This window comes from Columba livia, chromosome 12 (assembly GCF_036013475.1).
Source record: "Columba livia isolate bColLiv1 breed racing homer chromosome 12, bColLiv1.pat.W.v2, whole genome shotgun sequence".
Classification (NCBI taxonomy): Eukaryota; Metazoa; Chordata; class Aves; order Columbiformes; family Columbidae; genus Columba; species Columba livia.
The window spans coordinates 10,463,417-10,489,259 of record NC_088613.1 but is presented as its reverse complement, the minus strand read 5'-3'; the positions used below and the strand labels follow the sequence as shown (position 1 = coordinate 10,489,259).

Here is a 25,843-nt window from a genome sequence, read left to right as displayed (position 1 = left end):
GGTCAACACCTTCTGTCTGAATAGACCGAAGTTATGCAAATATTTTTGTGTGGATTTTCTCAAAGAAAAACCCAAAACAATATATTCAGTTCCAATAAAAAGCTCTTTATCTATGTAACTTTTAAGAATCAAAATCCCACAAGAACAGTGTCACCATGTTATACACATACATATACAGCAGCTGAATAGCTAGAAAATGACAAGCTATGCCCTTGAGATGCAAACTCTGAAAAGATTGCTTGTTTTCCTCTGTATTGCCAGCCAAGTCTGTTCTATAAATTGTGTATGGTGGAGATCACACTATTTCAAAATATCAAATTGCTAATTAAAGAAACTACTCAAGGAAACTTTCCAGTAGAACAATATATGCAATGGGATAATAGTAGTCACTATTTCTTTAATGAGTTTCTTTCCTAGCCAGAATTTCTTACAATACATTCAGTGCAGCCATTCAGTTAGATTATTATGAATCACATGTGTATTATTTCTGATTCGGTATTAACATAGGAACTTCTGATGAACCATAGTATTACAAAAACAGGTCTAGTGTATAGAATGGCAATAGCATTCTTGCAGATAAAAGCATGGAAATGAAGGTCTTTATGCAGCAATGCAATTTAATGTGTTAGTTTTGAAGCTTAATTTGTAAAGGTGCTGAGAAAATACACAGTTGTAGCCAAGAAGAGTGGGGTGTCTCCGGATGGTCAGATATGTTGATCCACAGCATGAGCATTGCTCTGCAGTGCAGCATTGCGTTCTGTAAAATCTGAAATAGCAGAAGGTCATGGGAGAGAAAAATCTTTCTTGGTGGGTGTTCTCATAACATGGTTGGTTGAGTTGGGTATTTTCTTAAATACTTATATTTTGCTATAGTGAAGTGATTTAACAATGTCATCCAAGGGATGGTGTGTACAAGCCCTCATGGATAGGTTAAGTCAAGCAAAAAGTAGTTTAGTTGTGTAGCAGAGAGAATAATGGAGAACCAAAGAGGTCTCTTAAATCCCTTCTTCTGTATTCAGTGAGAGGATGGTGATGAAACTATTTCCTTCAGGTTCTGAATAGAAGTTGACATAATGAGTTGGATTTCCAAAAGTATTCCAAGAAGGTGGACAGCTTTTTTGGTGGCTTGTTTGTGGTAACTAGGTGCCTCATTTGGCATTCTTGAAAATACTTCGTTCCTACTTAAGAGGTTTTCTAGTGTCTATTTCATTTTCTCTGGTGAACAAGAATGACTTCTTGCTCTTGGGTTTTGCATTCCCAAATAGCCATTCATCATATTCCCCTCAAGCAAAGAGAGAAACCAACCATTTAAAGCAAAGAACGCAAAAGCTTGCTAGGAATAAAGGTAAGGCTCTTCTTCCTCATATGTTTGGAGTGATTACCAGGCATTAGATAAGTAGCCCTTGATGAGTCCTTGGTTTAATTCATATTATCTCACCAGACACTTAGCCAGAGACCTGTGGAATGATTGTTCTTCAGCTACGTTAAAAATCTCTCCTGTAGCCTCTGGTGCTTGGAATGATGTAGCCTCTTTATCATCGGACTTGATGATAACAGCAGTGTTTGGATAATGGTTCTTCCGTAGCTGGTCCTCACCCTGGCACTGGTTACTATGATTCTTTCGTATTTCTTTGCTCTGACTGACTCCCATTCCTTTCCAAATAAGAACTGAAACAAACCCCATGGGAATAAGTCACTTGGAGGAGGACAGCAGCTTGACTTGGCCGTTATCTGAAGAAAGTGAAGTGAAAGCCTTCAGGTGGGGGATCAGCACTTCATTGTGGTATGTTCTACACTAACTTGTAAAAGAAGGATTAGAGAATTTAAATACGTGAGTTAATAAGGTTCTCTGTCCATTTTGGCCAGCAGAACTGGGCCAGAGTGCTGTTTCCTCTGTGTTGGTTGTAGATAGGCCAGTCTGCTAGAAAATTAATTTTTCGTTAAATATCAGTAGGACAATACTCTGGTCAGGCTACATGTGCCGTTGCTTTCTTGGCATCTAAGCTTCCCTTGGATGTTTGTCATGAGAGTTAGTGACCTGGTGAGCTATTTCCAAATACGACCTGTGGCATATGACTTGAGATCAGGCAATATGGATCAACTTAATTCCCATGTGTCTAGAGCACCTTGTCAAATACTGAGAAAAATACTGGAGGGTCTAACAGGTCAGACTTCACTCATCAGGTCCAGACTTGGCTCATTTGTCTATAATGTCTAACAGGAAAGTAAAAGTCTCAGTCCAATCACCACTGTCCTCAGCACCTCCAAAACCTGGGTTCAATGTGGATTCTGTCTTCTAGTCAGTGTTTCAAGAAGCAAATAAATGTTGATGGAGGGCCTCCTTCATTCCAGGAAGAAGTCAGGAAAGAAAGATGGGAAGGATCAAAGACCAGTATATGTTCCCACTCTCATCAGAACCATCTTTGGGCAGCTTCTCTCAGTGTGTAAGGCATCATGTTGGATCTGAGAGTTACTGGTCTGGGAAGCTGTTGACACCTGAGTGGTAGAAAGCATAGAGAGAAGGAGAAGTTGGTGAAGGGCAGCAAGTGACCACAGAGTCCCTCATCATTGACCATGAATCCCTTTGTTTTTCTTTGGTGACGGGTGTTCCCACACCACCTTAGATGCTGTCCCTGCTCCTGCCTTACAGAGCATTGCTCTTTGCATCTTGGTGGATTTATTCTCCTCCTTATCAAATTTTAATTAAAACTCGTTTCTCCCATCCCTTCCCCCTCTCCCAAACATAATCAGCTGAAGAAAAATGAGCTGGTAAGTCATTGTTTTTACCACTTTGGCAGCAAACAAATGTTATGTCTGGCACACTGGGCACCATGTCAGAAAATGAATCAGCAGCTGTTGTGACAGAAGCTTTTTCCTGAATGGGGAAACAGAGACAAAAAGAAAACAGGCCAAGGAGAGGTTTCTGCAGTGGGCATTGCCAGCCCCTCACTGCCATGAGATAAGTCTTTGCCCTTTGCTGGGGAAGGCAACATGGCCACAGGTGGGACCTCCCCTCTCACCCCCAGCATGGGACTGGGAGCACCATTTCGTGACTGGGGTCAGCTGGGGGCTGCTGCCTGTGGCCGTGCCTGGGAGGGGAGCGGTGGGACAAGGTGCCCCAGCACCTTGGTGGGGAGCTGGTGTTTCAGGGACAGCAAGTGACCCACATTGCCACAGATCTTCCCAAAGGCTGTGTCTCAGACAGGTGGGTGGCAGGGCAGTTTTGCAGGCACATTGGTCAAGAAACACTTGTTTGTTCTGGGACTGCACTATGGTGTGGTTTGCTTTGCGCCTGTCCGTGGAAAAAGGATGAATTATTCTTCGTGTCTTGCTGGACTTGGATCCATATTTAGTCACTTTAAGTGCTAACCTTGCACATTTTATACATGCTGTGAGCTGCAAGGTCCTGGAGGAAAAAGTGTTTTATGGTTTAAGGTGCTCCCAGATCATCCTCATCCTTTTTCTTTATCTAATGGCTAACTTCTCATAAGGACTTAATTTGCTTTGTGACCTTTGGCATCTACTGCTTCTTCTATGCCAAACATTTGAGGGCACATGAGAAGCGTTTTTGACTAATATTATGTACTTGTTAATACATTGCAAACTATTTCTACAGGAGCAACACTGAAGTGTTATTGGCTAAAGAAATATTTCTGGGCTAAGCTAATACACGGAATAGATCTGGAGGCATTACCACGCTGGAGCAAGCAAAAGGTCCAGCTGGAGAACAGCACCATACAACTGGGTGATGACCAAAACTGAAGCTTCAGCAGGTTTGTCTGAGACAGAGAACAAGCCCCCATACCTCCTTGGTAAGGGCTGGTTTTGCTAGGGTGTTTTTAATGGGTATAACAGACAATTGAGCCAGCGGAGCTGGTGACTTGCAACCTGAATAGCTTCAGTAAAGTCCAAAGGGACAGTGTGTGGTTGTGAGTCAGAGAAGAGGTTGTCCTGGATTCCTGGAGACAAGTATCACAATATTTATAGCTTCTTTCATGCCACATGGACAAGCAACGTGTTTGTCCTTTCCTTGTCCTTATAAATTCCCTCCTGACCTCTGCAAACCAGGGTATGTTTAATGCCTGCCCTGTCACATGCTACTGGTGACACAGGTCAGGGCAGAGGTTTGTTCCATGGCATGGCTGGAGGGGCTCTGGCTACCTCTGGTTTTCTCTTGCTAAGCGTACAGTGGTGTTGATTGCCCAACCCATGGCCTCACCATGCCAGAGATACCTCCTGATTTTGGTCGGGTTTTGCACAAGTTGGGATGGGTTGTTTTATGTTAGTAGGACAGAATACAATAATTATGGTAAGAATAAAGTTAGGGGTAGATCTGTTTGACTTTTGACTTTTTGTGTACGGACTGACAAAAGTTTTCAGTGAAGTTGCATGATTCATATTTCCCTCTCAGCTCCCTTTGCTCCAGCACAGCTCCCTCCTTCTGATCCAATAAATTGCTGGGTTCTCTGCACCATAGAAATATGCAGTGCTGTGGAAGTCTTGGGCAGAAAGGACCTGCAACTTTACGGGTTTCCCAGCCAGAGGAGGAGAACGTAGTACTGACAGTCCAGCCCAGCAGAGTCATGGAAAGATGTTTTGACAGAGGTTTGTTGTTCACTGACCAAAGCACTGATGTCACACCAGTCACAGCCTCAGACATACCAGTGGTCTGAGTCCTCAACTGACTGGTTTATAGGAAGAAAAAAAGACAGCTCAGGAGGAGAAAGATTGCTCTAATAGGTGGGTGGTTACTTTTTCTTTAGTTGTTTTTGTTTTACGACTTTTATGACTGGTGGATTTACACTCCATCAAGAGGAACCCATTAGACACCCCTTTCTAGGAACACTGCTTTTTATTACCTTATTATATAAATTATTTTCTCATCTTGATCTGGATCCTGCAAAGCCTTTCCATCGTGTGTAGATGCAGTGGTGCTCTTGTGGCTACTATAGCAGCAGCTCAAGGGACCCTGGCCATGCTGGAGCAGGGACAGGACCAGGCAGCAGACCAATGTTGCCTCAAAGACTTCTTTAGCTCCTGCGTGGCTTCATCCTGAGCTGCTGAAGTCAATGGGACATGTCCCAGTCCTTCAAAGTAACTTAATGTGAATAATTTCTGACCACACTTTAGGTTAATTGTTTCTGTTTGCACATATGGAAAGGAGGAAACGATGTACTGTTGGCGAGCCATGCCCGCTGAGGGGGTGTGGAGGGACCTTTCCCAACCAGCCTCATGCCTGTAAAAAGGATTGGGCCTGACTCAAGGTGTGCATGCAGCTTGCTTTGCGGGCTTTAGTGAAGTCACTCCTGATTTGCTCTGGGCTGTGATTATGTTAGAGGAAAATGATAATTCTGGCTGAAGAATCAAAATCAAAGCTGAAGGAGGCAAAGCTGCAGTGAAATTTCAGGTCTGACCAGTCATCTGTGCAAGCACCAGCTATCTCCTAGCCAGCAGGCAGAGTCCATCTCCTTCAAAGACTTACTGCTGAGCTTGTTGCCTGTGCTGACAGCACTGGGTTCTCTTGCAACAGCACCCACAGACACAGCTCTGCTGTTTTAAAGGCTTTCAGGATTAGGCCAGGGCTCCTGCACAGCTGCCATGCCTTGCCCCTCTTTTACATCCACTGAAAGATTTTTGAATGGACTTCAGAAGTCATTACGAACCCAAATGTCGACTTGCACTTGCAGAATGTCTCTGCTTAATGTTTTCCTACTGACGCTCTGCTTTGCTCCCTGCCTGCCAGAGTTTCCTGTGACCTATTTGAAATATCACTCTCCTAAGTGAAAATGTGCCTTTCTTTTTCAAACTTGCAAAACTCACAAAAATAAATAGCCTAATTTGGGCAGTTAATAGCCCTCTCCTGGGGCTCCTCTCAGCAACTAAGAGGCCTTTTAAATACAACATTTGTGACTGCGTCATTAAAGCTCTGCATGATCCAAGCAGGCTAAACCAAAAAGAAATGTCTTATTTGATCTAAGTTTTCTTTTTTTTTTTTTTTTTTTTAAATAGTGACACTAGAGACCCATTTATTTTTAATTACACAATTGCTTTATTAAAAGCCTAAATCCTGCAGTCCCTAGTCATTGCTCAGGCAAAACTGCTATCATTGAAGGAAGGACCTGTAGGAGTCAATCCTAAAAATAGGGCAGCTGACAAAGTCTGCCTTTCAAAATGGATTTACTTTATTTTTGAAGGATTTTCCAAGTCAAAGAGAACTTGCCTCTGCTTTACTTTTCAGTTCTGCAGCAATTTGAAAGCTGAATGTAGGAAAGTAGTTGCTCCAGAATGCAAAACCAAGCTCAGTTTTCCTTTTAGACTGGCTATGCTGCCCTTTCCACCCTTAGACACCACCCTCTATGTAGCCGCATTAGTGTTTACTGGCATGGTGAGGTGAGGTAGCTCCAGTTCTGTCCAAACACATCTCTGAGCCTGAGACAGCTTTACCTCGGTGGGCCCTGAGCCGAGGTCTCCCTGACACCCACCCGCAGGATGACTTGCCCTGTGCCCAAATGAGCCCTGCAGATCCCCTAAGCTATCAGCCAGGTTGCTGGCCCCTAAACACCTGTCCTGTTCCCCTGCCAAGCACAGAACCTCCTGCAAACCCTCCCTGGGATGGGGTTTGTTCTGCTGGAGCAGCAGGTGAGCCCACCTCGAGCTGCAGGGAGAGTGACAGAGGACAGGAGCGATCCTGGGCCTTTGACCCTGTGCTAGTATACAGGCTGTGCTACCCAAACACATTTCTGTCCTTGGACTCCATGTGAAGTGCCGGTCTCCTTGCTAGGTTAAGACGGTGCTGCTAGAAGTAGTAGAGGGAACAGGCTAGCCAGGCATATATACTGGTTTATATTCCTGGACTAAACTCCAGAGCCTTCAATTTTATTATCTAATTACCCGAGCAAACTCATTAATCTTTATTTTTCACTCTTACCCGCAGACCCCATTTAAATCCAGCTCCGCTATGTGAAGTGTTGCCCAGGCAATCTCCACTGGGAAAAAGTCATGGTTTCTCAGCTTTATTCACTCAGACTGTGTTTTCTTACTGTAAAGGATGCATGGCAGAAATCCCAGCCCTGGTCAGTGGCAGAAATCTGTTAGGCTGTGCTGGGACAGAGATGGCTGCATTGTCACAGCCTACTATTCTGGGCAGCAAGAGAAAGAAAACAAACCTCTAATTTTATGTGAAGTTTGTGTAGCTAGATGTAGCCTTCATCATCAGTGTGACAAAGCATCATTAGATTGCATACAGGGCTTTGTGGTGTGGCCCACTGCACTCTGTAGCTTTATTACCAGGTACAAGTGCCAAGAGTCAGTAAATAAAAACAACAGAGGGAAAAGCTTTCCCCAGAAGTTAATATCAGGAATGTAGCCCTGGAAACTGGAGCCCATGAAGGCACCAACCCTGGCATCCCATCCTTTTCCTCTTCAGGTCAAAGCAGGAGCTTGGTCTCGTTTTTCTCTGTTCTTGGGTGCCCGTGGTTAACGCACAGCGTGAAACCTTCCAGCCACACGTTCTGGGAACGGCAGTGGTGTGCTGGACGTGAGCCCTCCTCTCCATATGTTACTATCGTCTATATGTAATCCATGTGCCATGCTGGGACGGAGGCTCCCTAATTAGCATAACCCTGCCCCTGGGAGGGGCTTGGCTTATAAATATGTTGCTTTTTCTGTGCTCCTTGTCTTTATTTCCTAAGGGAATGCAGATACTGGCAGTGGGCATCCGGAGCAGGTAAATGGCTAAGAAGGGCTAAAGCAGAAAACTTTCTTTTAGATCTAGCAGTCTTTATGTTCGCAGGCCCTGGGGAGGGGGTGGAGGGAAGGGAGAGGTGGCAGATGCTGCAGAGCATGAGGCTGCTGTCTCGCCAGCTTGCTTTTATCTTCGAAAGAGGAGAGACGTGGGGGAGAAGCCCTCACAGTCTTTCTCCCTCAGAGGGCTCGTGCAGAAGAAGCCCTTCTGGTGCTGCTTTCCCAGCCCCGGCGTGCAGCCTGCTGGAGTTGTGGGGCTCTGTCTTGCAGGAAGCTGGGGCAGACACACAGATGCTTTGTGGAGTTTGGTCTGCCCTCCAGGCAATCGAGTGCTCCCGCTTCTCAGCAGACAGCGTGGCCAGGACGAGTGCCAGCAGGAGCAGCCAGGGAGGAGTTGTGTTGTGTGCTGTGCAAGGAGCTTGAGAGCCAGAGCTGCTCAGCAGGGCAATGAGGTTGTGTTGCAACTTGTGGGTATGTGACAGGAAGGGTGCTCCATCCTGGCCTGCTCTGGCAGAGGAAATGCTCTGCAGAGAGGTGGTGGCACCTTCTGCAGGACAGACCTCCTTAATTCATGCTGAATAGCAAGCACGTGGAAAGGAGCCTCCCGGAGCACAGCACACAGAACCCCAGGACACGGAGCAGAAGGAGAAATGGAGATGGGCATGAGCAGTTGTAGGAAAAGCTGTTACAACTGGTGGTGGAGCTGCTGAACTCCGAGTGTGTCTGGTAAAACCTGCCAGGCTCCCAGAACTGTGTTGTTGTCCTCATTGTTGTTCTTGGAGGTTTCATTCGGGGATGCTTTCACACACGGCCACGATTCAGATCATTCTCCTTCTCTGGTGGCAGCATTACTTCTTGCTTTGACTCTCTGCTTGCTGTTGTCTAGGCTTTCTCCAAGCAGAGACCAGCTGACCTTATCTTCCCAGATGTTTCTCATGACCTCACCCATTCTAGCTTTTATCCCTGACCACGAGCAACACTTGGAACAATTAACACCTTGTGCTACTAATATCTTATGGTTTACAAAGCAGCTGGTTACTAGGGCAACAACTGCACTTTTTTCTTGCAGTGTATTGACTGAAAATCAACATTTTATATTAAAGGAAAAGAAAAATAATATTCTCTCTAGCCACAGTGAGTTACAACACCATCTCTCCTGTAATCAAGATATTGCTGAATTATGGTGCTATAAACAAACACTTGTGATATAACCACAAACAGTGTGGGACCTGTAACACATTGGTAGTATATTTCAAGTGACAAACTCATTTATTGTGGGGAGCAGAGGGAGAAAAACACCTTTCCAGAAGCCACTGCAAGGAATTACAGCAAAGAACGACCAGCACTTAAGGATACATAAGTAATTCTACAAACCTGAGCAGAATAAAGCACTTCAAAGTATGAAGAAGATCAGAGCAGTACCAGTAGCTCAGAAGGTGAGGACACAGGACTTGATTATTCTCTCCCTCCCACTGCCATAAATCAAGATTAATTCCATAGCACTATTGTGAGACTGGTGTAAGGGAGCAGCTCCCGCAGGCTGGGGAAGGGAGCCCACAGCTGTCCCACAGGCTAGTGGGGAGGCTTCCTGGCTTGCAGATGGGACGTAAGTAACAATCGTGAATCATTAAGGTGCATAACTGTCTGAGGGATCAAAGTACTCAAGGGCTCTAGACATGAAGCCAGCCCATGCCAGGTGCTGTGAAGGTAGAGAACAGGCTGGGAGCTGCTTGCCAAAGAGGTTTTGTCTTTTGCTGTGTTCCAGGTGGCTGCTGGGTCACTTTGGTCAGCAGGACTGGAAGAGAGCCACTGTTTGCTCCCTGCATGGTGTGCCAACCCTTGTGTTTGGTGAGTTTCAGATCTCAAGACTTCCTTGCCCAGACAAGGTGATTTTAGATGCTGTTTTATTATGCCAGGGTGTGCTAGTCTGTTTTGGTAGTGATCTGCTGCTCAAGTTGTTAAATGCACGTGAGCTGTCAGTAGTGACTCATGTCTGTAACGAGGACTATGGATGGAGTGGGGGAAGTAAGGTGTGCTGGGCAGCTCTTCAGGAACTCACCAGCCACATGCAAAAGGACGTCTGTGCCATGCAGTGGTAACAGCAGATGGGACAGAGGGATATTGCCCCTGACACCCCTTTAGTAAATCTACCCCTGGAAAAAAAAATGTGTATAACCATCTATGTACATCCATGAATTTAATGATGACGGAGCACTTGTGATCAGGAAGTACCTGTGCTTAAAGGTAATTGACTGTGTCTTATAACCCACGTATTTATACCAACTAGTAGAGTATAAATAGGTTATCCAAAGCTTGCATGGGGCTTCTAGGCCTGACTTTGAAGTGAAAACACCTAAGCGTGTGATATGCAAGGTGACCTAGCTGACCTTGTGGGTGAGGATGGTTAGGGTGTCATTGCTTCTGGAAAGCTGGATTTCCGAACACTGTTTCTCTGCCTTTAGTTTTAAGTGAGTTTGGGGTTGAGGGCAATAAGGCTCCAAGCAATCCCACCACAGAGTTTGCAAATGAGCACAAAAATGCGTTGAATGGGAGCTGTTCTGTTTGCAGACTTCTGATGGTTTTGATAGTGGAGCTCAAAAGTTCCTTGAATAACAGGTCTGTGATTTCTTGCAGCCTGTAAGTGCTGAACTTCTTGGGATTTCAAAGCAAATAGATACATCTTAACAAAGACCACCTTGTGTCAGCTATCTTTAAAGTTATAGCACATAGATTAAAATAAAACCTGTGCACTTGTCCCTCCTGGGATACCGGGGAAGGGAAAACCATTTTCAGAATTCTTTAAACTCATCCTAACAGTATTGAACCAATTATTTTGTTAAACCTGGGTTTGTTTTCTGCCTCGCAATGAGAACATTTGAAGTCTATCATCTCCACCATTTACGAGTTACCAGTATGCAAGTGTAAAATTTCCAATTGGAACATATGGTATCAGAGGGAACAAGGGGGAAATATCTGATTGCTTGTGCTCCCCAAACTCCAAATCTATGCATTTAGTATTTTGCTCACAGTTCCTGCAGGGGGAAATAAAAGAAATCATCTCTGAGCTGAGACCAAGCACTGAACATTTCACCCTGAATAGGAATCTGTTTGAGAAACTTATAAGCAGCTGAACAGGGAATAGAATAGAAACTACATTTCAGTTTCTTCACTGGGGTTGCAGCTATGGGCAGAACTTACCACCAGTAACAAAAACCCTCAGAACCTTCTTCTGTAAGTTCTGATGCCTGGTTTGGGGATGAGCCTGAAGCCCATGAAAGACCAGTTTTCCCTATGAAGGGAGGGACTCTCAGTGACCGCACTGATAGTGGAACCGAACGTGTCACCTGCCTTGACTCGAGTGGCTCGTGACCAGCTTTACCACTTGTTCAGAGGTTTGCCAGAGGTGTGAGAAGCCTCGTGCTGTGTGTGTGTGGTGTGTTTGGGGAATGAGAACATGCTGGCAACTGACACTCAGCTCACAGGGATGGCTGAGGTGTTGAAGGAGCTGTTGCTGGTGGGATGGTGGATGTATAGCATGGGCTTGCAGTCCTCCCTCCACCTGGAAGAGTATCACTGGGTGAAGCGTGACCAGAGACCCCTCATAGTTCATGTTGCTGTCTCTGCTGAGTGACACCAAATGATTTGGAGAAAGACAGAAGGACCCAAGGTCTGGAATGTAATTTTCTGTCCTGAGGATTTATGGAGAACTAGATTTTGGTGTTTCTGTCTGTCCAGGCATAAAGACACAGCAATGCTGCTCAGGCATGCTGCTCCTGCACCAGGGCCTTGTCTCCAGCCAGTGCACAGGCACAGAGCAAGGAGGAGGCCAGAGACCAGTTGTTTTCCCCCCTCAGTGGTCGCCAGTAAGGCTGGGCAGCTCAAGGGCTGCCAGCAGAGCTGGGCGTGCAGGCGGTGGGGCTGCTGTGACCTGCTGCAGAGACCTGGAAACATTCTCTACTTCTGAGCCCCAAGATGCTCGCAGACTGTGCCAGACATCTTGCTGGGCATACTGCCTGGATTAACCCCCGCAACTGTATTTGGCACTGGTCTCAGTTTCACCATGCAATGGCATAAGCCCTTTGAGACCATCGGGCATCGCTAGCTATTAGGTGCTGGGTAGTCACATTGATCCTGTAAATGTCCCTTGCTGGCACTGTGAAACATGTGGCCTCCCTGTACCTGCACTGAGTCGAGTCGTTCTTGCAGTGATATCCATTTACCCCATTACAGAGAATGATTGTGCAGACCTTTCTTCTGGGCAGGGGAGCAAGTATCCCTCTCCTTTGCTCCCCTGCCCAGTAGAGGATGCAACTGGGCTGTAGGATGCAAGAAACAGGCTTCTTGCTTTTCATCCTAGCAGAATAAGTAGGGACTGAGCCTGCATCCCTGAGAATTGATGTGACCAAATAATTAAAGAAGAGGCTTTCACTCTGCAGAATGGAGGGTTGTGTAGTGCCATGTGTACAACCAAATCTGTCCTTCCTGCCATTCAGATGGAAAGCAGCATGTTTTGGAGTAACTTCCCTGGGAGGGGGAGGAACAGATGTTTGAACCAGAAGCGTATGTGACAGTTGGGAGAGACAGTGTGGAAACGCACAGTTGAAAGAAGTCTGATGGGAGTGTGATGACAGCAGCAGGACTCCAGTGACAAGGAGTGGGAAGGAGAACATGCAGGGAGGAGTGTTACTTCGAAAGCTGAGCAAAGTGCACAAGAAGATGTGTCAGGAAAAGGAAGAGAGGAAATGTGAGAGTAGACAGGCTTTGGGATCTGTCTGCAAGCATGTGTGACCTGTTGCCTGACAAATGGAGAAAGGAATGCCTTTTATTCCTCTGCCTTCTTCCACCGAGTTAACTCTTCTTGTAGCCAGGCTAGCTGGCCAGCTCTGGTGGAGGTCGTGTGGTAGGTAGGCTGAGACTTTTCTTCTCCCCAGTGCATTTGCATAGCAACACAGTAGCCGTGTGCCTTGGCATTTCTGGAGACTGCAAAAGGAGGAGTAGCGGTGACAATCTCGTAACAGGCTTCCCCTCTGCAGCCGTGCATTGGTCGCAAGGGCAGGATGTGTGAGGAGAAAAAGAAGTGAGTGCTTATTCCTCCTGCAGCAGGGAGGGACCTCTCCAGCAGCGCCTTACCCTGGTGACATAAATCACAGCTCTGCAGTGTCCGGTTTTGCCTTAGTTCAGCAGATGTGCAAGGCACACTGGGAGCATGCTGCTGGAGTGTAAAGCCCCTGACGTTCAAGATACTGTAAGCAGGGGGAGGGAGGACTATAACTTCTCCCACTGAGGGATTTACAAGTGCAGTTTTTCAGACCCGTTCCTGCATGCAGATTCACTACTGACCCCCAGTATGCCTTGAGAAATGCAAACTGGCCAGTTCTGCTTTGTGCCTCCTATTAGGAAGGGGAGAGTTTCTCTAAGTATGGGACAAGTCTTGAAATACATTGAGTGATCTGTCAGTGAGATACCAGCCAAAGCTGGCTGTGCTGGCAGCTGTCACTGGATGTTGCATGGCTGGTGACTCTTTCCTCCTTCATAGAAACACCAACATTCATTTCTTGACATGAAATCCCAACAAATTAGGGGAACGGACAAAATCTCCTGTGTGGGCTTGCAAGGGGAAGAGCTGCACTGGGGTTAGGAAGGCAGGTCAGAGTGCCGTGTCAGACAGCTCTGGTGAGACAGGTCTTATCGGGCAGCAACAGAGACCTGTGAGGGATATGGGCTGTTTAGGGTTGAGGTTCATCCAGCAATGCACTTGTTTGTTTATTTATTTTAAGGAGGAAACAGATGGGGAGGAATGTGAGGGGAAAACAGGAGAGACTCATTCCTCTTTGTTAGGGTGCCTACTCTTGGCTGGAATGGTGCATCCCACACCAATGCAATGCATCCACTTGTGTGTATTCATTGTGCCAAGGTGGCTTCACCTAGAAGCACCAGGCACCTTGGTGTTTTCACCCAGGAGCAATGAACCTTGCATCAGGGTAGTGCTGAGTATCCTCCACATGCTTGGCTTTACATAGCAGAGTCACACCTTTCTTCCTGTTAACTTGCATAGGATCTTGGCCTTTGACTTCAGTAAGAGTTGGGATCAGACCCAAGGTGTATTTTCTAAAGTTACTTGTGCAGCTACTGAAACTAAAACCTCAGAAGTGAAGACCTGTCTTCCCTGCAGTCTAAATTCAAAACAACAGAGTGGCCTTCAGTCTCTGGAGATAGTTTAAAAACCTTGTGGAAAAACCCCATGTGGAAAAAATAATTCAGACGATACTTGTCACATCTGTCAGAGTTGCCAGCCTTTGTTCAATACGGTAAGGGCGCTGTGTACCAAATGAATTAGGGATTCAACTCCATTTCAACTCCATGTTACCTTACACCCAGGAAATTTCCAATCCCTGAAAAGATGTTGGCATGTCACTGGGAAAGCAGGCTGCAGGAGACCACGGCTGGCTTCTGCCTCAGCCTTGCCAGCCTGGATATGCAGACAAGGTTTCATTAGGACCGGTGGCCTGAGTTCCTCTGGCTTTCGCTGCAGCGGTGCTCCTGGCAGACCAGAGCTGTATATCACCCGGCATTTTACACTTGCCTAGGAAAGGGGGCCTGAATCCCCTTCCTGCACAGAGAGCTGACAGACTGGGGGCCAACACACAGCCCTCAGCATTTTTTATTTACTATAAACCTCTTAAACGAAGGCTGGGGGATTTCTTTCATTTACCATATTGCTGTATGGATCCAATAACTATAAATTTAAATGGAGGGCTGGTAGGAGCACACTTACCTTTAATATAATAATTGTGTGAGTGCCGCTGCCGAACTGCTATTAGGATTATTCAGACCTTCTCAGATTTCATTGTAAAACATTAGGCTGTGAGAGGTACTGTAAGGGTGTGATTATCCGAAAAGGGCAAATAGTAGTGAGAGTTGTCGGCCAGAATTACTACGATGTGGAAGAAATGCTGAGTAGCTGAGAGTAGAAGAATCTGAGGAGCATAATCTGCCGTTGAGAAATGCAGTGGTCTGTCCATTGAGAAATACAGTGGTCTGTGCGTGGAGAAAACCCACCTGGTTTCTATCTGGATCTGCATTGGCTTGACAGGTTTGTCTTAAACTGTCATTGAGCATGATGTGAATCCTCAGCTGAGCATTAGTGTTAGCCTCCACACTACTCTGTGGAGATTGTGACAAGGTGTACAAGTCACTCTGGCACTTGAGCTGTCCTTCAGGGTGCTGCCAATGTAGCCATGCTGGCTTGGGGCATTGGAGAATCGCACTCTCCCTTTGGTGGGATGGGCTGGTAAGGACCTGTCACGGGTCTGGCTGTGCTGGCAGAGGTCTGCTGTAGCTGGAAGGGGCCATGGACTGCTGTGATGGTGGAAGAGGTAACATAGAATCATAGAATCATTTCAGTTAGGAGAGACCCTCAGGATCATTAAGTCAAACCATAACCTAACCAAACTCTAGCACTAAACCATGTCCCTGAGAACCTCGTCTAAACACCTTTTAAACACCTCCAGGGATGGTGCCTTCACCACTTCCCTGGACAGCCCGTTACAATGTCTGACAACCTTTTCCATGAAGAATTTTTTCCTAATATCCAATCTGAACCTCCCCTCGTGCAACCTGAGGCCGTTTCCTCTTGTCCCATCACTTGCTACTTGGGAGAAGAGACCAACCCCCTCCATGCTACAACCTCCTGTCAGGTAGTTGTAGACAGTGATAAAGTCTCACCTCAGCCTCCTGTTCTCCAGGCTGAACAGCCCCAGCTCCCTCAACTGCTCCTCATCAGACTTGTGCTCCAGGCTCTTCACTGGCTTCCTCACCTCCTCTATAACTCTCTCTAGTTCCTTAATGTCCTTCTTATGATGAGGGGCCCCAAACTGAACACAATGTTCTAGGTGCAGCCTCACCGGTGTCAAGTACAGTGGCACAATCCCTTCTCTAGTCCTGCTGGCCACGCTGTTCCTGATACAAGCCAGGATACTGTTGGCCTTCTTGGCCACCTGGGCACACTGCTGAATCATGTTCAGCTGCTTTCAATCAATACCCCCAGATCCCTCTCTGCCAGGCAGCTTTCCAGCCCCTCTTCCCTGAGCCCGTAGCGCTCCACTTGCTGCCCCTGCTGCAAATGTAGTCCATGCTCCTTCTGAGCAGTGATAAACACTCCAGGTGTCTGGAGTTGCAGACCTGACAGGACCAGGGATGCAGGCTGGTGGAGTGCAGGCACTGGAGGTAACTGGTGACTGGAGAGTCGCTGTTCTCCTGCTCTAAGCAGAGCCCAAGGCCACACCGTGCTGGGAAAGGATGCAGTGCTGGGAGGGGACTCAGCTACCCTGCTTTAGGCACTGGCCATCTTACAGTGTCACCTCAGGAAGGACAAGGCATTTGCAATTTTTTCCAGGAGGCAGGAAGAAAAGAGCAATGCTGCATACACACTCCTCCGCTGCCTTGATTTTTCACCTGTGATTGAGATTTTAATTTTGCATCCCATATGATTTCCATGTTGTAACACACGCCTCTTGGCTGTCACTGCAACAATGCCTTTTCTTGGCAGGGAAGGCAAATCTGAAAGGAAGCTCTTGAGCGCTCTACTGTGTGAGCTCCTCAAATGATGGCTGTGGTTCTCCCCCTCATTCCACCCGTTTTCAAATAATTTTCATGTGGGAATAAATCTGAGCACGTAACAATCATGTTCAGCATATGATAACCAGAGACAATTGTGTATATACAAGCAGCCACATGAAAAACAAATGAGCTGATGGAAGACAGAAAGAGCACAAGACGACCTAGGGACCACAGTCACCATGCTCACAGTGAGACCAAATAACTTTGCCATTTCCATATAATTACACCTTTTTCCCAAGAAAATGGGATTCTGAAAACCATTTTTAGATACTAAATTTTTATCTCATCAGTTTATTCACTGGTGGGAAATAAATCATCTCCCACCAACCAATATACTATGGGCCAATTAAGCAACAAAAAGTATAATTCTGTCTTGAACTTCATCTATGAAATTCCAGTGAATTCAGTGGGGTTTTGTAACTGGAGGTCAGGATTTGGACACTAGTTTATAAATTAAAGAATAACAAGAGCTGTGCAGGGTCTAAGCTATTTGGGTATTTTTAAATGCCAGATAAATTGAGCTGCTGCTGATATCCTGAAAATGTGCCGTCTCTGAGGATACAGTGAAGACAGGTTGGCAGGTTTTTGATTTTTATTTTGTTTTAATCTTTTCAGTATGTTTGTCTGTCTTTTGTGATTGAAGCTGTTTTTCTTTGAAATATGTCTGCTTTTAGCTGGGGAAAAGCACAAAACTGAGACATTTTGGGGGAATTTTATCAAACACCTTTGTCTTGATATGAGAACTTGTAATTAAAGAAAAAAAATTACTTCAGTGGAATCTTTGATAGGTATACAATACACACCATGATCTCAATAGACAATGTCTTTTAAACCTGAAAAGGGTTAAGAAACAGAAAATAAAATTGAAATAGTTGCAAATTTCTGATGGGAAGTTCACCTTCACATAATTGTAAAGTGATTCTTAATGTTTGTATGTATACATATGTGTCTCTATAAAGAATACATGCACACATATGTTACACAATTTTTAAAACAATTTCACTGTAAATGTATTTTCTATTCACTCATTGTAATGTTCCTACAGTTCTATGCAAAACAGGACTTAAATATGTTAACAAAGCAGATGTTTAATGAATGTAAAGCAAGAAGAATTCAGGAGCACTTGGCAGAAATCTACAGCCTTTATTATTAAATTTCCCTTTAAATAAATTGTTCCATCTACATTATCAACCTGAGCTGGGTACATGCAACTCTCTTATGCTTTCCAGTAATTTTAAGACATTCGTGTAAGTCTCCCCTTCCTCTCCTTAATTGCTTCATCATCCTGTTGACTTCTTTATTTCCCTGCTGTCCTTCTGAGTGTGACACCTCCATGGTCTAGCAGTGGGATTGACCCTCATCTGCTTCAGTTCGTGTCTTGGCTCAGATACATCCTCACCACTGGGCATTGCTTGGGAGTCCCCTGGACTTGTGGTCTTTCACAAAATCTCAGCCCCAGGCTCTGGTGGCTCAGGCTGTTTGGCCCATGCCAGCAGAGAGGGGTATGCAGGAGAACTACCTGGGATGGACCCTGCTGTCCCAGTGAGGTTCATTGTCCATGGCTGTCTCCAGAACTTGAGGCAGTTACTTTAATAGTAGCTTGGTGTGTCTATGGGATCTGCTGTCATACTTTAATTACAGCGTAGCTGCATACAAAGCATGGTGACTGAAAATATTACTGCCTTCTTGATAGTTTAATTGGCAGCATTTAGTTAGATGTGTATATTCTCTTTCAGTGGAATTAAATCTAGAATTATGGAACTGATAATTTTTCCAAAAGCAGGGAGTCTCGAGCCTGCTGCTGCTGGAGAGCCTACCTGAGTCAGCCAACAGCTTCCAGTTGTTGGAGCTGCTGTTTGCTGGCTGTTGCTATGGTGAAGTGATAGCACCAAACTGATACCAAAAAGGAAATTATATTTTCTGAACATATTTGTGAGGAGAAAAAATGTATAGGAGACAGAGAGGTCATGGAGGGGGGGAAGATTAAGGGACTTTGAGGGCTTTCCTGAGCCAGTGCTTCTTGTTCCCCTTTAACTGAAGGTCCGCCTAACCCTTTGAGGACAATCCAAGAATCATCTGGTGCAGTGTCACACTGTTTTGTTTTGTTTTGTTTTTTACAACCATTTAAATGTTCTCCTAAACTATAAATACTTATAACTTCAATTTTCCTTTGCTTTTTGGGAGTCTATATGCATATGGGCATTTCCCAGCTTTACAGTCAGTTTTGGGACTCTTATATCCCAGCAGTATAGTGCTGGTCACAGCTTAATAAAACTTGCTTCAACTTCTGCCTTTGCAGGACCTATATTGTTTATGTATTTTCTGACCATTACATTTTTAGCTATTTTAAAGCCCTTTTGTGCTAACAACGTGTTTCCCCATCAGGCTGGAATCACCCAATGCTCTCCTTGTTTTCTTAAACCCAGACCTCCAACCTATCCAAGATGCCGGTGGAACTGCTGGTCTGCACAATGCCCTCCCGCAGCCGATCATCCTGGCAGCCTGACCAGCCTGGCAGCCTGACCTCCTTCTCTCTAGCCAGGGACTTTGTACATCACTCCCCATCTCAGCGATGACATGGGCATCTGGAGATAGGCAGCCTGGCTTTAAAAGCTAAAAATCATGGCCAGACCCAAAGCTACATTCAGAAACATGTTGTGAGATAGTGTAGAACCACGATTATGCTTCTTGGAGAACATTCTCCTCTTTCATTCATTTGAACATGCTGGTTTTCATGTATCCTCTTGTCTGTATGCTGTGCACTGCCCTAGTCCGGTTTTGAAGCATGGACAGAAAAGGATACACACTCATGTGCAGATATTGCTGAGTGGGGGACAGGGGTATTCACGGTTTTGGAGACAGCTATTGGATGATCTGAAAGCAACTCTGACTACAGCAACACTTCAGGACTGTGAAATAAATATCCAATGGTAGCTTTATTGCCCCAGTGCCAGCCCTTTTGATTGCTTCCGTTACTGTCACTTCAGTGGTGTCTGAACTACACCTTGGCTGTGTCATCACCAGCTTCTGTCTAATGTGGGGTCATGTCTCCCTTTCTATGCAGTCCTTTGCAGGACTGCTGTTGCATTGTAATTGCATTGGATTCCTAATAGAGTTTCTAGGTCTGCTGTCACAGCGTGATTGCAAGAACTTGTGTTGCATTGAATGTGGCCTTGATTACTTGCCAATTAAAGTGCAAGGAAAACACTTACAATCTTCTCCTTTAAAATTACATCTAGATTCCATCTCCTCTGAAGGCTATGGGAAACTTGCAGACACTGTTTCCTGTTGTTCTGTCTTCCTACTTCTAGTATAATACTTAGCTTGGTGGGGTAGGTAGATAAATGCTTTTTTTTTTCTTCAGTACCTTTAATTTTTTTGTCTGTGGTTCTTTGCATGCAAAACAGAAGCAGAAATGCCCTTCTGCAGTTGAGTTTTGCTCATTTCTCATGTGCCAGGTTGCTTGCGGGTTACAAGGTTTGGGATGGTGCCTCTTTAAAAAGAAGATACGTGGAAGCAGATTGTCCTGTGGCAGCCGAGCATGGAAGGAGGTGCCTGAAGAAAGTGTGCTGTGGAAGGAAGGATGTGTTTGAAGAGGGAGCAGAGATGAGATGAAAATGAAAGGAGGCAGTATGCAGGGGACATGCATTTTCCAGGAGCCTGGCAGCATAGGAGGTGCTACCTGGTGCTGGCAAATCTCTTGGAGCCCGTGTGCAGGGGCGACCTCCTGCCTGCAACCCCCCGGGCAGCTCAGAAGCGTGGGCTGGGAAAGAGCTGGGCCAAGGTGTGAAGGGGAGCAAAAACAGGAGGGAGAGAAAGGAAAAAAAGAAAGCCAGGAGGAGTATGGACAGCGTGACAAGAAGCAGGGGGAGCCCACCTGGGAAGATAACCATGAGTTTCTGTTGATCTTATCTGTGGTTATACTGCAAGGAGGCTTCAGACTGCTGCCTAATATGACTGCCAATTACTTCAACTTGCATTTCTCACCTCAGTCCCCATGAGGTGCATTTGACAATAATTAGTTTTGTGTGTGCAACTGGGAGTGTATCCTACTCCTGCAGAGCTGCCAGCTTAATGGGATATGGCTACAGGAGATAACAGCCTGTGCCACCCTATTAGGTGTTTTGGGGGGTCACCTGTTCATCTGGACTAATGTTTTAATTGTTGCAACGTTAGGTTTCCCATTGTTGAATTGGTATCAGATTAACCTCTGTCTCTCTGACCTTGCATGCTGGCAAGCTCCTTAAACAACATTGCTAATTTTATTTTCTACTTTCAGCATGTATTTAAGATGACTCTCTTTGTTTCATAGGCTACAGAAGAAATATATGGACTGGCTGAGATCCCAGTGAACAATTACAAATATTTTACTATAGTTACAGGACTTGGAATTCAGCCTCAGGCCGTGGGCATCAGAAATCCATGCGTGGAAATTCCAAGTGTTGTAAAATTGGTAGGGCTTCATATGGAGGGATTCCTCCTCATGTTTACTGAAGCCAAACAATAAAAAAATCTTGTACTTGTAAATCAAAACTTTGCAAACAGCTTTTAACTATACCAGTTAGAGAAGAGTTAATTGAGCCTCTTCGTCTCTATTGCATGTTAACACAGAAGGTCAGTGATGGGAGAAGCTAAGTCCAAACTGCAGGCTTTTGAAACAGCCCCCTAACTAGCCTAATGAATATGCTGTTGAGATGAACAGGTCATTTAACACTTTTCATGTCGCTATTGTCCATCCAACCTTAAATGTCAACTCTGTCACTCTGATAGGCTGGTTCTGCTTAAAAAGGTTTCCTGGCTTTGTTAGATTCCTCAGAGGGATTTCCCCCCGCCCTTATTCTTAATTGCTGGCAGAACCCTACGGATGTATTTATATCAGCCTTTTCATTCGGGTCAAGTCTTCACTAGAGAATTTTGCCAGTGGGTAAGGGTTGTGAAGAGATGTGATACAGGCAGAAGTGGAAGCACCAAATGCAGTTGTAATTATACTGCTTAAAGTGCAGCTTATCGACTGCGATGGAATAACTGGCTTTGCTAAGGGCAGGATGGTTTCATACTCTGCTGTGTGGAATGTGACGATGTGCTGGGGTTGCGTGTGTCTGTACTAGGACCATCTCACAGAGCGGGTGTGCTGGACTTCAGCTGCCTAGGAAACATCTGAGCCCGGTCAGTCCAGCCTCGGGGAAGAGCTCTGAATAGGCATGGTGGAAAGGACCTTCTGCTGATACCTGCAGTAACCCCTCGTGGCAGAGTTGAGAGTCTGGTGTTGCTCCTGGGACTTGAGCACATCTTTATTGTACTGATGCTAGATGTCCAGGTTGCTTGAAAAAACATTTCACAGGAACCAAGTTGCGTTCCTGACAGAACTGAATATTTATCAGAAATGTTTTACTCCACTTCCTCACCCTGTGCACAGCCAGCGTGTTTCTTCTTGGGAGACTTATATTTTTCCTGTGCCCCACAGTGCTCTGTGGCCCAGAAGGCCTCAGAAAATTACTTAGGTCGGGAAGACAGCAGGCAGATGGTCTCGGGGTTTCCAGTGAGATTTCTTGGTGCCCCCTGTACTCCTTGCCTTGAATAGAATCCCCAGTGTCATGATGAGAAGCACAACAGCATGGGTGCTCCTGATTTAACCACACAGTCATGGGCTCAACACATTCCAAAGCTGGGGAAAGGGCAAAAGGATGGATGCTGTATTGGTATCCAACACATCATTGCAGTTATTTGGCCCTGCAGACTTGGGTTTCCGATACCTCTGTCAGCTGGTGGATAGAAAGGTGGAAACTTGGGTATCAGCACTACAAAATAAAGGCTAATGGGGTAAAATAGCACACCTCCAAGTGTTTATGCTGCAGACCAGAAGAACTTTTGTGGCTGTTTCCATTGATGCTGCTGAATCTGAGCCCAAGAATCTCCTCAATAAGGAAACTGTTTTGGCAATGCACTGTGTAGTTGAGCTGCCCCTCCAAAATGGGGGCAAGGTAACTGTTTTATTCCTCCTGAAAATGATCATTTATGTTTGGGAAGCTTTTCAGACACACTAGTTTGTTTTGAGGATATCATTTCATTGAGGGCCCTAGTCATTTTTCTGTGACTGGTGTGCTTCTAATTCACTGAGATGCTTTGAAATTTCAATGTGTGAATTCTTACTAGCCTCTTCCTACCTATTGATAGGTGATGCTACCTGTGATCAAGACAGCCAACACAACAAGCAAGGACACAACGTTAATTCAAATCAACTGTTTGTCTGAAACCACCCCAAATGCTGAGCAAATGCCCAGTGAAACCAGAAAGAGGTCAAGTACAAGTTAATGTCAGGCTAACTTTGTACATCAAAACAATTTGGACTCAGAATGGGAAGCTTGTTAAAGTTCTTGAGGACTAATCTTTTACACACAGTTGCCGCTATCCAGGATCCCTCTGAGGGATTCATTGTCTCGCAGATGGGAGGGAGATTAGCTGGATGAGCTGTGGAGCTGATCAGTGGTGGTGAGGATGCAGTTTCTTTACTAGACCCATGGTATGGTGTTCCACAAAGGTCAGGTATCACTCTGTTCCTTTTCAGCACTTCTGATTTCTGAACAACTTAAATATTTGGTGGGCCTTATTTTGCTAACCATCTGACACAACTGGAGCAGGACAGAGCTGTGAGAAGGCTGACCCCACCAAGTTTCACTAGTGTTCAGATGAAACCCGGCATTGGCTGAAGAATAAGTGAACTTACTCTAGACCTCAGGCAATTCTAGGGAGCAGAAGGTGGCATTTTATTTCCAACTGTGGCTGACTTTCCTGAATTTAAGGTATATTTATGTAATCTGTTTATTTGTTCAAGGGCTCCTTTGTGGCTTCAGATTTTTCCACAGCAGCCTCCCTGTCCTATCATCTCTAGCTGAAAAAGAGATGTCATTCTGTCTTGGCAGGTAGTGACATGGCTTCTGCTGGTTGCATCTCTGCCACTTCCTGGACAGCACCAACATGATCTACATGGGCCAGAAGCCTTCAGTGTTTGGCAGTTCTAGCTGGGACGGGACTTCGCAGTCAATCTCCTCAGCAGCAAACTATTGCAAGTATTGGAAGCTGTCTGCTTGCTGTGGGACCCTGAGCCAAATTTTATACCTGAGTCTTTATGTTCAAGATTGCCTGGCCTGGGCCCCTGCTATGGGATGCACGGTATGGCCGACAGTTGCTTAAAAATTAAGCAAGTGTTTGCAAAATAAATCCCACATGTAGCAATCATGGTGAGGATCAGGTCAGAACTTTTGGGAGGGAAGGTACAGGACTATGCATTGAGCTCTCCTGGAATGGTTGCAAACTTTGCTGCCTTCTGTGCCAAGGACCAGGTGTCATGAAATTTCTTTTATAGCATAAATAAACAGTGATCTGTAGCTTCCTATAGCATAAATACACAATAATCTGTAATATTAAACCAAACCAAACCAAACCTAAAATTTGCCAAACCTGCACTTCTTAGGAGTGTGTCCCTGCTCCTGGTTGTACCCTTCTGCACCCTCCTTTGCTTTGGCTCTGGTACTCGCCTGGCCCCTTGGAATACTGATATAGTCTACTAATCCAGCAGAAAAGTAACCCAGCTAAAAAGAAGGTTGAATTTTGGGCTTCCTTTATTTATTTTCTGTTAGGTTAGTGAGCTGCCTTGGCTCCCAGAGGGGTCAGGTGAAGGCCAGAGCTTGGGTGCAGGAGGCAGTAGGATTGCATGGCCTGGAAGAGGTTGTAGCAAAAGGTTAGATGTGCTCAGCCAACTTTCTAGGCTGTTTTCTTGGTGCACCACAAGAAAGTGCCCAGATGCAGGGGCCAGGTGCAATGTGCAGGGCAGAAGGCACTACTGGAGAATTTCTTTCAGCGGTGGCAATTCTGGAGGTGAGCAGAACCTTTCCCTATGTGGGTTATGTTCGCCCGTTTGCTACTCAGCCCTCCACTGCTTTCAAAACCATGCTGTGAGTACTAGGACAAAACCTTCAGCCCAGCTGTCTCTCAGCTACCAAAATATCTCCTTTGCCCCTTGACCAGCTGTCAAAACTTTCCTGGCCTTCCTAGAACAAGCATCTTAGAGAATGTTTCCCTTGGCTTATGAGAAATAGGAGGGATGGACTGGAGACAACTATTGGGACTGTGCGTTTGATGCCAGGTGCCTGTCCTAAGCAAGCCTGTTCATTGGGGCTGCCACCCCTCACCTTTGCAATGCCCCCAGCTTGGTGTGCTCTGTGGGATGAGATTGTGGTTCAAGGAAGAAAGTGCTTCAGATCAAAAAGTTGTGCAGCTCCAAAGCCAAGAAAAAAAGCCTTAATTATTCAACTAGTTTGAAACACTTTAAAGTATCTCTAAAAATAGGTGAGAGGGATGTTTGTCAGCTACAAAGAGATTATCCTGCAGTAGTATTGCTTGTATTATTTTATGATGATGCTACAGAATACAGTCCCTCAGGTAGCCTCATTAATGTTTATGAATGAACCCCTTGTTTTATGCTCTTGGTTTTAGAAGGCAGAAATAGGACAAGAAGCTAGTAAGACTGGTTTTACCATATATGCCTTGGAAAGCCCCAGGACACGGGTGTAAGGTCTCTATAAGCCTCAGTGGTTCTGTGTATGGATGACAATTGGATTTGGGTGCTTGCTAGACCAGCTGAGAAGGTGTACCCATAGGGGGAAATCCAGGCAGGGCTTTGGCTGAAATCCTGGGTGAAATTCAGCATGCTTCCCTGCGGATCTGCCAGTGGATGTTGGCACTCCTCTGTGTTTCATCACCCGTTTTGTTTCGATCTGTTCCAGCAAAGGCAACCCTATAGCCATAAGTGCTTTCACAAGGCAGTATCTGGTAAACCCCACTGTCTGTCAGCATCTCAGCCCAGGGTGGAGTCTGCTTTTCACTATCTATTCCTTAAAGAGGGCAACTGTTTCTTCTGGCTATCTTAAAAGAAGGGTGGCAGTTACACCCAGCCCATAACAGTATGTGGTGGTTTCTGAGTCTTACCGCTCCAGCCTTAAAATAACAGTTCTTTTTTCTGAGCCAAGCAACAATTGTGGTCAGCCACTAATACCAGTTTAACCATTTGGCAGCTGCTCTATAGGGAGAAGCTCTGTCAAGAGAGCCAGGGGAGCTCTTGTCCCTGTAGCCTCAGAGCCATGCTGGGTTGATTTCAGTCAGAAGGGCATGTTTACACACTTCCTTGTATACAATCAGCCTCTACAATAACAACCAAATTCTAGAAAGTTGATACCAAACAAACTGTGGAATTAGGTTAGAAATAGTAAACAAAGTTGTTTTGGTGTTTTATTTTATGAATGATTGAGTAAAACTCCCTGATCCCCCAGACAAGCATGCAGTTGCTTGCTCTGTAGTTCCTTTCCCATCCATCGTGTGATGTGACTGTCAGTGGAGTTTATTTCGGGCTCGGTTCCCTTCCCTGTTACCCATAGCAGTAACCGGCTCTGCAAACAGTGCCGTTGGAATTGGAATCGGGCCCTTA

At 45.5% G+C, this 25,843-nt stretch overlaps 1 long non-coding RNA gene across 1 annotated transcript; it reads left to right on the top strand.

The window, feature by feature from the left end:
• The first annotated feature begins 7,675 nt into the window (after positions 1-7,675).
• LOC110366065 (uncharacterized) lies at positions 7,676-25,726 on the top strand. The gene is made up of 3 exons (XR_002426098.2): positions 7,676-7,726; positions 9,509-9,591; positions 23,283-25,726. It is a non-coding gene; the product is annotated as an uncharacterized LOC110366065 (long non-coding RNA).
• Positions 25,727-25,843: the final 117 nt, after the last annotated feature.